Source organism: Schistocerca gregaria, chromosome 7 (genome assembly GCF_023897955.1).
Source record: "Schistocerca gregaria isolate iqSchGreg1 chromosome 7, iqSchGreg1.2, whole genome shotgun sequence".
In the NCBI taxonomy this organism is placed as follows: domain Eukaryota; kingdom Metazoa; phylum Arthropoda; class Insecta; order Orthoptera; family Acrididae; genus Schistocerca; species Schistocerca gregaria.
The window spans coordinates 108,645,660-108,659,432 of NC_064926.1; the positions used below are offsets into that span (position 1 = coordinate 108,645,660).

Consider the following 13,773-nt stretch of genomic DNA (forward strand, 5'->3'; position numbering starts at 1 on the left):
GTACAGATCACTTGGGATTTGCCTTTTAGGGAAACAAAATGGAATAGCCCTTGGTGGGATCGAACCCACAGCCCCCTCGTTATTAGCATAATAACACTCTAACTTGGTGAGCTTATTGCCCGCGCAATACGGCCGCTTCAGGACTCCACTACCCCAACCGCCGTTTCATCTATCTTTATTAAGGCCCTGCCATTCATTGAAACACTTACGTGTCACTGTTGACTCATTTTCGCCTGTCGCTTCGAGCCCAGAGCCACAACACAACGACCACGGAAACGTCCGTGAGAAGAGGTAAAACTCGACACAGGAAAAGTATGTTCCGCTATTTCTTTTCGACTGCTCAGCCTATGGGACGTGAGACGCCAGCACTGCTGTCACTGTCTTCCCTAGCAAAACCTCCATGGCGTGTTTCTGCGTAATTTACTTGTTCTACAACATGAATGGAGTAGGTTAGTTTCTGAATGATTAAAATGCATTGTCAGATGTGGGGTTCGAACCCACGCTCCCTTTCGGGAACCAGAGCTTAAATCTGGCGCCTTAGACCGCTCGGCCAATCTGACGTGTGAGACAACAGCCCCAGTGACTTCCGTCTCTAGCATTATCTCAAGAACCTGACTGCGAAATCTGTTTCTTTTTTCGGTAGGACGGAATTATGTCAGTCTTACAATATTTAAGGCGCAATGTCAGATGTGGCGTAGGAAACGCATCCCGCGCTCTTCCGTCGTATCCAGTTTGAACTGTAACTAGCACAACTGTATTTAGTAATAGGATAATTTCCACATTGACGCAAAAGAAAGCAGATATTAGCAAACGGCATCTAAGGCCGTTTCCTAGCAACAGCCACGCTGTGCATTACGTACTCGTGGGAAGCCAATGAAATACTTCGTGTGAGGATGGAACTGTCGACCTTCACTTTACAATACTTAGGCACTGCCCCGGCGGTACCGACGCATACGTACTGAAACGTCTTTGGATCGTCAGTGAGTACTGCATATTAGAAATTTCGTGTTGGCCCTGATGTGCATTAAAGGGCAGATTTCTTCTGTGGAAGTCAGTTCTGCGCCTAGTCACAGTATATCGCCCTAGCAGCACCAGGAAAACGGGTTCAGATGTGCTCGCCTTCCACTCGGCGTTGAGCGCCTACAGCGAGATAGCCTTCGTCCTCTGGCGCCAGGAGGGAAGGCGACACATCACGGCGCAAACAGCTTGTAGCGGAAGGCAGTGGTGGTGTGTCGGTCAGCGTGGTTGCTTCCCAAGTAGCTGATCCGGGTTCGAAACCCGGACACCACACAGAAGTTGTCTCCTTTACTCAGGAGAGTGTGTTCAACGCTACTTGATCTTCGAATTTCCGAACAGTTGTGGTACGAATGGTTTTCCTCCACCCCTCGTCTCGCTCCGCGAAGGCTAGTGCGGATTACGATTCACAGCATCGTGTGTCCTCATGTGTCGACTTGTCTCGACTTTGCTCGGCTGACGCGAAAGCTGACGCTTGCAAATGGCCGTATATGTAGAGGACTGGCGCTAGAAACGACTGGGAGACGCCAAATCGACAAACACACAACGGACTCTTTCATTTGACAGTGGCCGCAGGTTCGCCCCTGTGCGTACCGAGAAGCAAGAGAGGTGTCAGCGTGCTGGACCGCAGGATTTCCGCGCAGCAGACTCAAAAACTAAGGAAAAAGGCAAAACTGAAGAAACCAATAGCTCGCGGACTTCCTAGGTGGTCACCCACCTGAGTACTAACCACGCCCAACGCTGTCGAATTTCGGTGATCGGGCATGGACCCGTGTCTTTGGCGTGGCATACAAGTTGGCGAGAACGTCGCCAGACGGGCAGACGCCTTAGTCCTTGTACAGATCACTTGGGATTTGCCTTTTAGGGAAACAAAATGGAATAGCCCTTGGTGGGATCGAACCCACAGCCCCCTCGTTATTAGCATAATAACACTCTAACTTGGTGAGCTTATTGCCCGCGCAATACGGCCGCTTCAGGACTCCACTACCCCAACCGCCGTTTCATCTATCTTTATTAAGGCCCTGCCATTCATTGAAACACTTACGTGTCACTGTTGACTCATTTTCGCCTGTCGCTTCGAGCCCAGAGCCACAACACAACGACCACGGAAACGTCCGTGAGAAGAGGTAAAACTCGACACAGGAAAAGTATGTTCCGCTATTTCTTTTCGACTGCTCAGCCTATGGGACGTGAGACGCCAGCACTGCTGTCACTGTCTTCCCTAGCAAAACCTCCATGGCGTGTTTCTGCGTAATTTACTTGTTCTACAACATGAATGGAGTAGGTTAGTTTCTGAATGATTAAAATGCATTGTCAGATGTGGGGTTCGAACCCACGCTCCCTTTCGGGAACCAGAGCTTAAATCTGGCGCCTTAGACCGCTCGGCCAATCTGACGTGTGAGACAACAGCCCCAGTGACTTCCGTCTCTAGCATTATCTCAAGAACCTGACTGCGAAATCTGTTTCTTTTTTCGGTAGGACGGAATTATGTCAGTCTTACAATATTTAAGGCGCAATGTCAGATGTGGCGTAGGAAACGCATCCCGCGCTCTTCCGTCGTATCCAGTTTGAACTGTAACTAGCACAACTGTATTTAGTAATAGGATAATTTCCACATTGACGCAAAAGAAAGCAGATATTAGCAAACGGCATCTAAGGCCGTTTCCTAGCAACAGCCACGCTGTGCATTACGTACTCGTGGGAAGCCAATGAAATACTTCGTGTGAGGATGGAACTGTCGACCTTCACTTTACAATACTTAGGCACTGCCCCGGCGGTACCGACGCATACGTACTGAAACGTCTTTGGATCGTCAGTGAGTACTGCATATTAGAAATTTCGTGTTGGCCCTGATGTGCATTAAAGGGCAGATTTCTTCAGTGGAAGTCAGTTCTGCGCCTAGTCACAGTATATCGCCCTAGCAGCACCAGGAAAACGGGTTCAGATGTGCTCGCCTTCCACTCGGCGTTGAGCGCCTACAGCGAGATAGCCTTCGTCCTCTGGCGCCAGGAGGGAAGGCGACACATCACGGCGCAAACAGCTTGTAGCGGAAGGCAGTGGTGGTGTGTCGGTCAGCGTGGTTGCTTCCCAAGTAGCTGATCCGGGTTCGAAACCCGGACACCACACAGAAGTTGTCTCCTTTACTCAGGAGAGTGTGTTCAACGCTACTTGATCTTCGAATTTCCGAACAGTTGTGGTACGAATGGTTTTCCTCCACCCCTCGTCTCGCTCCGCGAAGGCTAGTGCGGATTACGATTCACAGCATCGTGTGTCCTCATGTGTCGACTTGTCTCGACTTTGCTCGGCTGACGCGAAAGCTGACGCTTGCAAATGGCCGTATATGTAGAGGACTGGCGCTAGAAACGACTGGGAGACGCCAAATCGACAAACACACAACGGACTCTTTCATTTGACAGTGGCCGCAGGTTCGCCCCTGTGCGTACCGAGAAGCAAGAGAGGTGTCAGCGTGCTGGACCGCAGGATTTCCGCGCAGCAGACTCAAAAACTAAGGAAAAAGGCAAAACTGAAGAAACCAATAGCTCGCGGACTTCCTAGGTGGTCACCCACCTGAGTACTAACCACGCCCAACGCTGTCGAATTTCGGTGATCGGGCATGGACCCGTGTCTTTGGCGTGGCATACAAGTTGGCGAGAACGTCGCCAGACGGGCAGACGCCTTAGTCCTTGTACAGATCACTTGGGATTTGCCTTTTAGGGAAACAAAATGGAATAGCCCTTGGTGGGATCGAACCCACAGCCCCCTCGTTATTAGCATAATAACACTCTAACTTGGTGAGCTTATTGCCCGCGCAATACGGCCGCTTCAGGACTCCACTACCCCAACCGCCGTTTCATCTATCTTTATTAAGGCCCTGCCATTCATTGAAACACTTACGTGTCACTGTTGACTCATTTTCGCCTGTCGCTTCGAGCCCAGAGCCACAACACAACGACCACGGAAACGTCCGTGAGAAGAGGTAAAACTCGACACAGGAAAAGTATGTTCCGCTATTTCTTTTCGACTGCTCAGCCTATGGGACGTGAGACGCCAGCACTGCTGTCACTGTCTTCCCTAGCAAAACCTCCATGGCGTGTTTCTGCGTAATTTACTTGTTCTACAACATGAATGGAGTAGGTTAGTTTCTGAATGATTAAAATGCATTGTCAGATGTGGGGTTCGAACCCACGCTCCCTTTCGGGAACCAGAGCTTAAATCTGGCGCCTTAGACCGCTCGGCCAATCTGACGTGTGAGACAACAGCCCCAGTGACTTCCGTCTCTAGCATTATCTCAAGAACCTGACTGCGAAATCTGTTTCTTTTTTCGGTAGGACGGAATTATGTCAGTCTTACAATATTTAAGGCGCAATGTCAGATGTGGCGTAGGAAACGCATCCCGCGCTCTTCCGTCGTATCCAGTTTGAACTGTAACTAGCACAACTGTATTTAGTAATAGGATAATTTCCACATTGACGCAAAAGAAAGCAGATATTAGCAAACGGCATCTAAGGCCGTTTCCTAGCAACAGCCACGCTGTGCATTACGTACTCGTGGGAAGCCAATGAAATACTTCGTGTGAGGATGGAACTGTCGACCTTCACTTTACAATACTTAGGCACTGCCCCGGCGGTACCGACGCATACGTACTGAAACGTCTTTGGATCGTCAGTGAGTACTGCATATTAGAAATTTCGTGTTGGCCCTGATGTGCATTAAAGGGCAGATTTCTTCAGTGGAAGTCAGTTCTGCGCCTAGTCACAGTATATCGCCCTAGCAGCACCAGGAAAACGGGTTCAGATGTGCTCGCCTTCCACTCGGCGTTGAGCGCCTACAGCGAGATAGCCTTCGTCCTCTGGCGCCAGGAGGGAAGGCGACACATCACGGCGCAAACAGCTTGTAGCGGAAGGCAGTGGTGGTGTGTCGGTCAGCGTGGTTGCTTCCCAAGTAGCTGATCCGGGTTCGAAACCCGGACACCACACAGAAGTTGTCTCCTTTACTCAGGAGAGTGTGTTCAACGCTACTTGATCTTCGAATTTCCGAACAGTTGTGGTACGAATGGTTTTCCTCCACCCCTCGTCTCGCTCCGCGAAGGCTAGTGCGGATTACGATTCACAGCATCGTGTGTCCTCATGTGTCGACTTGTCTCGACTTTGCTCGGCTGACGCGAAAGCTGACGCTTGCAAATGGCCGTATATGTAGAGGACTGGCGCTAGAAACGACTGGGAGACGCCAAATCGACAAACACACAACGGACTCTTTCATTTGACAGTGGCCGCAGGTTCGCCCCTGTGCGTACCGAGAAGCAAGAGAGGTGTCAGCGTGCTGGACCGCAGGATTTCCGCGCAGCAGACTCAAAAACTAAGGAAAAAGGCAAAACTGAAGAAACCAATAGCTCGCGGACTTCCTAGGTGGTCACCCACCTGAGTACTAACCACGCCCAACGCTGTCGAATTTCGGTGATCGGGCATGGACCCGTGTCTTTGGCGTGGCATACAAGTTGGCGAGAACGTCGCCAGACGGGCAGACGCCTTAGTCCTTGTACAGATCACTTGGGATTTGCCTTTTAGGGAAACAAAATGGAATAGCCCTTGGTGGGATCGAACCCACAGCCCCCTCGTTATTAGCATAATAACACTCTAACTTGGTGAGCTTATTGCCCGCGCAATACGGCCGCTTCAGGACTCCACTACCCCAACCGCCGTTTCATCTATCTTTATTAAGGCCCTGCCATTCATTGAAACACTTACGTGTCACTGTTGACTCATTTTCGCCTGTCGCTTCGAGCCCAGAGCCACAACACAACGACCACGGAAACGTCCGTGAGAAGAGGTAAAACTCGACACAGGAAAAGTATGTTCCGCTATTTCTTTTCGACTGCTCAGCCTATGGGACGTGAGACGCCAGCACTGCTGTCACTGTCTTCCCTAGCAAAACCTCCATGGCGTGTTTCTGCGTAATTTACTTGTTCTACAACATGAATGGAGTAGGTTAGTTTCTGAATGATTAAAATGCATTGTCAGATGTGGGGTTCGAACCCACGCTCCCTTTCGGGAAGCAGAGCTTAAATCTGGCGCCTTAGACCGCTCGGCCAATCTGACGTGTGAGACAACAGCCCCAGTGACTTCCGTCTCTAGCATTATCTCAAGAACCTGACTGCGAAATCTGTTTCTTTTTTCGGTAGGACGGAATTATGTCAGTCTTACAATATTTAAGGCGCAATGTCAGATGTGGCGTAGGAAACGCATCCCGCGCTCTTCCGTCGTATCCAGTTTGAACTGTAACTAGCACAACTGTATTTAGTAATAGGATAATTTCCACATTGACGCAAAAGAAAGCAGATATTAGCAAACGGCATCTAAGGCCGTTTCCTAGCAACAGCCACGCTGTGCATTACGTACTCGTGGGAAGCCAATGAAATACTTCGTGTGAGGATGGAACTGTCGACCTTCACTTTACAATACTTAGGCACTGCCCCGGCGGTACCGACGCATACGTACTGAAACGTCTTTGGATCGTCAGTGAGTACTGCATATTAGAAATTTCGTGTTGGCCCTGATGTGCATTAAAGGGCAGATTTCTTCAGTGGAAGTCAGTTCTGCGCCTAGTCACAGTATATCGCCCTAGCAGCACCAGGAAAACGGGTTCAGATGTGCTCGCCTTCCACTCGGCGTTGAGCGCCTACAGCGAGATAGCCTTCGTCCTCTGGCGCCAGGAGGGAAGGCGACACATCACGGCGCAAACAGCTTGTAGCGGAAGGCAGTGGTGGTGTGTCGGTCAGCGTGGTTGCTTCCCAAGTAGCTGATCCGGGTTCGAAACCCGGACACCACACAGAAGTTGTCTCCTTTACTCAGGAGAGTGTGTTCAACGCTACTTGATCTTCGAATTTCCGAACAGTTGTGGTACGAATGGTTTTCCTCCACCCCTCGTCTCGCTCCGGCGAAGGCTAGTGCGGATTACGATTCACAGCATCGTGTGTCCTCATGTGTCGACTTGTCTCGACTTTGCTCGGCTGACGCGAAAGCTGACGCTTGCAAATGGCCGTATATGTAGAGGACTGGCGCTAGAAACGACTGGGAGACGCCAAATCGACAAACACACAACGGACTCTTTCATTTGACAGTGGCCGCAGGTTCGCCCCTGTGCGTACCGAGAAGCAAGAGAGGTGTCAGCGTGCTGGACCGCAGGATTTCCGCGCAGCAGACTCAAAAACAAAGGAAAAAGGCAAAACTGAAGAAACCAATAGCTCGCGGACTTCCTAGGTGGTCACCCACCTGAGTACTAACCACGCCCAACGCTGTCGAATTTCGGTGATCGGCATGGACCCGTGTCTTTGGCGTGGCATACAAGTTGGCGAGAACGTCGCCAGACGGGCAGACGCCTTAGTCCTTGTACAGATCACTTGGGATTTGCCTTTTAGGGAAACAAAATGGAATAGCCCTTGGTGGGATCGAACCCACAGCCCCCTCGTTATTAGCATAATAACACTCTAACTTGGTGAGCTTATTGCCCGCGCAATACGGCCGCTTCAGGACTCCACTACCCAACCGCCGTTTCATCTATCTTTATTAAGGCCCTGCCATTCATTGAAACACTTACGTGTCACTGTTGACTCATTTTCGCCTGTCGCTTCGAGCCCAGAGCCACAACACAACGACCACGGAAACGTCCGTGAGAAGAGGTAAAACTCGACACAGGAAAAGTATGTTCCGCTATTTCTTTTCGACTGCTCAGCCTATGGGACGTGAGACGCCAGCACTGCTGTCACTGTCTTCCCTAGCAAACCTCCATGGCGTGTTTCTGCGTAATTTACTTGTTCTACAACATGAATGGAGTAGGTTAGTTTCTGAATGATTAAAATGCATTGTCAGATGTGGGGTTCGAACCCACGCTCCCTTTCGGGAACCAGAGCTTAAATCTGGCGCCTTAGACCGCTCGGCAATCTGACGTGTGAGACAACAGCCCCAGTGACTTCCGTCTCTAGCATTATCTCAAGAACCTGACTGCGAAATCTGTTTCTTTTTTCGGTAGGACGGAATTATGTCAGTCTTACAATATTTAAGGCGCAATGTCAGATGTGGCGTAGGAAACGCATCCCGCGCTCTTCCGTCGTATCCAGTTTGAACTGTAACTAGCACAACTGTATTTAGTAATAGGATAATTTCCACATTGACGCAAAAGAAAGCAGATATTAGCAAACGGCATCTAAGGCCGTTTCCTAGCAACAGCCACGCTGTGCATTACGTACTCGTGGGAAGCCAATGAAATACTTCGTGTGAGGATGGAACTGTCGACCTTCACTTTACAATACTTAGGCACTGCCCCGGCGGGTACCGACGCATACGTACTGAAACGTCTTTGGATCGTCAGTGAGTACTGCATATTAGAAATTTCGTGTTGGCCCTGATGTGCATTAAAGGGCAGATTTCTTCAGTGGAAGTCAGTTCTGCGCCTAGTCACAGTATATCGCCCTAGCAGCACCAGGAAAACGGGTTCAGATGTGCTCGCCTTCCACTCGGCGTTGAGCGCCTACAGCGAGATAGCCTTCGTCCTCTGGCGCCAGGAGGGAAGGCGACACATCACGGCGCAAACAGCTTGTAGCGGAAGGCAGTGGTGGTGTGTCGGTCAGCGTGGTTGCTTCCCAAGTAGCTGATCCGGGTTCGAAACCCGGACACCACACAGAAGTTGTCTCCTTTACTCAGGAGAGTGTGTTCAACGCTACTTGATCTTCGAATTTCCGAACAGTTGTGGTACGAATGGTTTTCCTCCACCCCTCGTCTCGCTCCGCGAAGGCTAGTGCGGATTACGATTCACAGCATCGTGTGTCCTCATGTGTCGACTTGTCTCGACTTTGCTCGGCTGACGCGAAAGCTGACGCTTGCAAATGGCCGTATATGTAGAGGACTGGCGCTAGAAACGACTGGGAGACGCCAAATCGACAAACACACAACGGACTCTTTCATTTGACAGTGGCCGCAGGTTCGCCCCTGTGCGTACCGAGAAGCAAGAGAGGTGTCAGCGTGCTGGACCGCAGGATTTCCGCGCAGCAGACTCAAAAACTAAGGAAAAAGGCAAAACTGAAGAAACCAATAGCTCGCGGACTTCTAGGTGGTCACCCACCTGAGTACTAACCACGCCCAACGCTGTCGAATTTCGGTGATCGGGCATGGACCCGTGTCTTTGGCGTGGCATACAAGTTGGCGAGAACGTCGCCAGACGGGCAGACGCCTTAGTCCTTGTACAGATCACTTGGGATTTGCCTTTTAGGGAAACAAAATGGAATAGCCCTTGGTGGGATCGAACCCACAGCCCCCTCGTTATTAGCATAATAACACTCTAACTTGGTGAGCTTATTGCCCGCGCAATACGGCCGCTTCAGGACTCCACTACCCCAACCGCCGTTTCATCTATCTTTATTAAGGCCCTGCCATTCATTGAAACACTTACGTGTCACTGTTGACTCATTTTCGCCTGTCGCTTCGAGCCCAGAGCCACAACACAACGACCACGGAAACGTCCGTGAGAAGAGGTAAAACTCGACACAGGAAAAGTATGTTCCGCTATTTCTTTTCGACTGCTCAGCCTATGGGACGTGAGACGCCAGCACTGCTGTCACTGTCTTCCCTAGCAAAACCTCCATGGCGTGTTTCTGCGTAATTTACTTGTTCTACAACATGAATGGAGTAGGTTAGTTTCTGAATGATTAAAATGCATTGTCAGATGTGGGGTTCGAACCCACGCTCCCTTTCGGGAACCAGAGCTTAAATCTGGCGCCTTAGACCGCTCGGCCAATCTGACGTGTGAGACAACAGCCCCAGTGACTTCCGTCTCTAGCATTATCTCAAGAACCTGACTGCGAAATCTGTTTCTTTTTTCGGTAGGACGAATTATGTCAGTCTTACAATATTTAAGGCGCAATGTCAGATGTGGCGTAGGAAACGCATCCCGCGCTCTTCCGTCGTATCCAGTTTGAACTGTAACTAGCACAACTGTATTTAGTAATAGGATAATTTCCACATTGACGCAAAAGAAAGCAGATATTAGCAAACGGCATCTAAGGCCGTTTCCTAGCAACAGCCACGCTGTGCATTACGTACTCGTGGGAAGCCAATGAAATACTTCGTGTGAGGATGGAACTGTCGACCTTCACTTTACAATACTTAGGCACTGCCCCGGCGGTACCGACGCATACGTACTGAAACGTCTTTGGATCGTCAGTGAGTACTGCATATTAGAAATTTCGTGTTGGCCCTGATGTGCATTAAAGGGCAGATTTCTTCAGTGGAAGTCAGTTCTGCGCCTAGTCACAGTATATCGCCCTAGCAGCACCAGGAAAACGGGTTCAGATGTGCTCGCCTTCCACTCGGCGTTGAGCGCCTACAGCGAGATAGCCTTCGTCCTCTGGCGCCAGGAGGGAAGGCGACACATCACGGCGCAAACAGCTTGTAGCGGAAGGCAGTGGTGGTGTGTCGGTCAGCGTGGTTGCTTCCCAAGTAGCTGATCCGGGTTCGAAACCCGGACACCACACAGAAGTTGTCTCCTTTACTCAGGAGAGTGTGTTCAACGCTACTTGATCTTCGAATTTCCGAACAGTTGTGGTACGAATGGTTTTCCTCCACCCCTCGTCTCGCTCCGCGAAGGCTAGTGCGGATTACGATTCACAGCATCGTGTGTCCTCATGTGTCGACTTGTCTCGACTTTGCTCGGCTGACGCGAAAGCTGACGCTTGCAAATGGCCGTATATGTAGAGGACTGGCGCTAGAAACGACTGGGAGACGCCAAATCGACAAACACACAACGGACTCTTTCATTTGACAGTGGCCGCAGGTTCGCCCCTGTGCGTACCGAGAAGCAAGAGAGGTGTCAGCGTGCTGGACCGCAGGATTTCCGCGCAGCAGACTCAAAACTAAGGAAAAAGGCAAAACTGAAGAAACCAATAGCTCGCGGACTTCCTAGGTGGTCACCCACCTGAGTACTAACCACGCCCAACGCTGTCGAATTTCGGTGATCGGGCATGGACCCGTGTCTTTGGCGTGGCATACAAGTTGGCGAGAACGTCGCCAGACGGGCAGACGCCTTAGTCCTTGTACAGATCACTTGGGATTTGCCTTTTAGGGAAACAAAATGGAATAGCCCTTGGTGGGATCGAACCCACAGCCCCCTCGTTATTAGCATAATAACACTCTAACTTGGTGAGCTTATTGCCCGCGCAATACGGCCGCTTCAGGACTCCACTACCCCAACCGCCGTTTCATCTATCTTTATTAAGGCCCTGCCATTCATTGAAACACTTACGTGTCACTGTTGACTCATTTTCGCCTGTCGCTTCGAGCCCAGAGCCACAACACAACGACCACGGAAACGTCCGTGAGAAGAGGTAAAACTCGACACAGGAAAAGTATGTTCCGCTATTTCTTTTCGACTGCTCAGCCTATGGGACGTGAGACGCCAGCACTGCTGTCACTGTCTTCCCTAGCAAAACCTCCATGGCGTGTTTCTGCGTAATTTACTTGTTCTACAACATGAATGGAGTAGGTTAGTTTCTGAATGATTAAAATGCATTGTCAGATGTGGGGTTCGAACCCACGCTCCCTTTCGGGAACCAGAGCTTAAATCTGGCGCCTTAGACCGCTCGGCCAATCTGACGTGTGAGACAACAGCCCAGTGACTTCCGTCTCTAGCATTATCTCAAGAACCTGACTGCGAAATCTGTTTCTTTTTTCGGTAGGACGGAATTATGTCAGTCTTACAATATTTAAGGCGCAATGTCAGATGTGGCGTAGGAAACGCATCCCGCGCTCTTCCGTCGTATCCAGTTTGAACTGTAACTAGCACAACTGTATTTAGTAATAGGATAATTTCCACATTGACGCAAAAGAAAGCAGATATTAGCAAACGGCATCTAAGGCCGTTTCCTAGCAACAGCCACGCTGTGCATTACGTACTCGTGGGAAGCCAATGAAATACTTCGTGTGAGGATGGAACTGTCGACCTTCACTTTACAATACTTAGGCACTGCCCCGGCGGTACCGACGCATACGTACTGAAACGTCTTTGGATCGTCAGTGAGTACTGCATATTAGAAATTTCGTGTTGGCCCTGATGTGCATTAAAGGGCAGATTTCTTCAGTGGAAGTCAGTTCTGCGCCTAGTCACAGTATATCGCCCTAGCAGCACCAGGAAAACGGGTTCAGATGTGCTCGCCTTCCACTCGGCGTTGAGCGCCTACAGCGAGATAGCCTTCGTCCTCTGGCGCCAGGAGGGAAGGCGACACATCACGGCGCAAACAGCTTGTAGCGGAAGGCAGTGGTGGTGTGTCGGTCAGCGTGGTTGCTTCCCAAGTAGCTGATCCGGGTTCGAAACCCGGACACCACACAGAAGTTGTCTCCTTTACTCAGGAGAGTGTGTTCAACGCTACTTGATCTTCGAATTTCCGAACAGTTGTGGTACGAATGGTTTTCCTCCACCCCTCGTCTCGCTCCGCGAAGGCTAGTGCGGATTACGATTCACAGCATCGTGTGTCCTCATGTGTCGACTTGTCTCGACTTTGCTCGGCTGACGCGAAAGCTGACGCTTGCAAATGGCCGTATATGTAGAGGACTGGCGCTAGAAACGACTGGGAGACGCCAAATCGACAAACACACAACGGACTCTTTCATTTGACAGTGGCCGCAGGTTCGCCCCTGTGCGTACCGAGAAGCAAGAGAGGTGTCAGCGTGCTGGACCGCAGGATTTCCGCGCAGCAGACTCAAAAACTAAGGAAAAAGGCAAAACTGAAGAAACCAATAGCTCGCGGACTTCCTAGGTGGTCACCCACCTGAGTACTAACCACGCCCAACGCTGTCGAATTTCGGTGATCGGGCATGGACCCGTGTCTTTGGCGTGGCATACAAGTTGGCGAGAACGTCGCCAGACGGGCAGACGCCTTAGTCCTTGTACAGATCACTTGGGATTTGCCTTTTAGGGAAACAAAATGGAATAGCCCTTGGTGGGATCGAACCCACAGCCCCCTCGTTATTAGCATAATAACACTCTAACTTGGTGAGCTTATTGCCGCGCAATACGGCCGCTTCAGGACTCCACTACCCCAACCGCCGTTTCATCTATCTTTATTAAGGCCCTGCCATTCATTGAAACACTTACGTGTCACTGTTGACTCATTTTCGCCTGTCGCTTCGAGCCCAGAGCCACAACACAACGACCACGGAAACGTCCGTGAGAAGAGGTAAAACTCGACACAGGAAAAGTATGTTCCGCTATTTCTTTTCGACTGCTCAGCCTATGGGACGTGAGACGCCAGCACTGCTGTCACTGTCTTCCCTAGCAAAACCTCCATGGCGTGTTTCTGCGTAATTTACTTGTTCTACAACATGAATGGAGTAGGTTAGTTTCTGAATGATTAAAATGCATTGTCAGATGTGGGGTTCGAACCCACGCTCCCTTTCGGGAACCAGAGCTTAAATCTGGCGCCTTAGACCGCTCGGCCAATCTGACGTGTGAGACAACAGCCCCAGTGACTTCCGTCTCTAGCATTATCTCAAGAACCTGACTGCGAAATCTGTTTCTTTTTTCGGTAGGACGGAATTATGTCAGTCTTACAATATTTAAGGCGCAATGTCAGATGTGGCGTAGGAAACGCATCCCGCGCTCTTCCGTCGTATCCAGTTTGAACTGTAACTAGCACAACTGTATTTAGTAATAGGATAATTTCCACATTGACGCAAAAGAAAGCAGATATTAGCAAACGGCATCTAAGGCCGTTTC

At 50.3% G+C, this 13,773-nt stretch overlaps 8 non-coding genes across 8 annotated transcripts; all 8 read right to left on the reverse strand.

The window, feature by feature from the left end:
- Positions 1 to 476: 476 nt before the first annotated feature.
- Positions 477 to 560, reverse strand: Trnal-uaa (transfer RNA leucine (anticodon UAA)). Its single transcript has one exon. It is a non-coding gene; the product is annotated as a tRNA-Leu (tRNA).
- Positions 561 to 2,326: 1,766 nt separating this feature from the next.
- On the reverse strand, positions 2,327 to 2,410 carry Trnal-uaa (transfer RNA leucine (anticodon UAA)). The gene has a single exon. It is a non-coding gene; the product is annotated as a tRNA-Leu (tRNA).
- Positions 2,411 to 4,176: 1,766 nt separating this feature from the next.
- On the reverse strand, positions 4,177 to 4,260 carry Trnal-uaa (transfer RNA leucine (anticodon UAA)). The gene has a single exon. It is a non-coding gene; the product is annotated as a tRNA-Leu (tRNA).
- A 1,766-nt stretch (positions 4,261 to 6,026) lies between these two features.
- On the reverse strand, positions 6,027 to 6,110 carry Trnal-uaa (transfer RNA leucine (anticodon UAA)). Its single transcript has one exon. It is a non-coding gene; the product is annotated as a tRNA-Leu (tRNA).
- A 1,764-nt stretch (positions 6,111 to 7,874) lies between these two features.
- Trnal-uaa (transfer RNA leucine (anticodon UAA)) lies at positions 7,875 to 7,957 on the reverse strand. Its single transcript has one exon. It is a non-coding gene; the product is annotated as a tRNA-Leu (tRNA).
- Positions 7,958 to 9,723: 1,766 nt separating this feature from the next.
- Trnal-uaa (transfer RNA leucine (anticodon UAA)) lies at positions 9,724 to 9,807 on the reverse strand. The gene has a single exon. It is a non-coding gene; the product is annotated as a tRNA-Leu (tRNA).
- A 1,764-nt stretch (positions 9,808 to 11,571) lies between these two features.
- Trnal-uaa (transfer RNA leucine (anticodon UAA)) lies at positions 11,572 to 11,655 on the reverse strand. Its single transcript has one exon. It is a non-coding gene; the product is annotated as a tRNA-Leu (tRNA).
- A 1,764-nt stretch (positions 11,656 to 13,419) lies between these two features.
- On the reverse strand, positions 13,420 to 13,503 carry Trnal-uaa (transfer RNA leucine (anticodon UAA)). Its single transcript has one exon. It is a non-coding gene; the product is annotated as a tRNA-Leu (tRNA).
- Between the last annotated feature and the right edge of the window lie 270 nt (positions 13,504 to 13,773).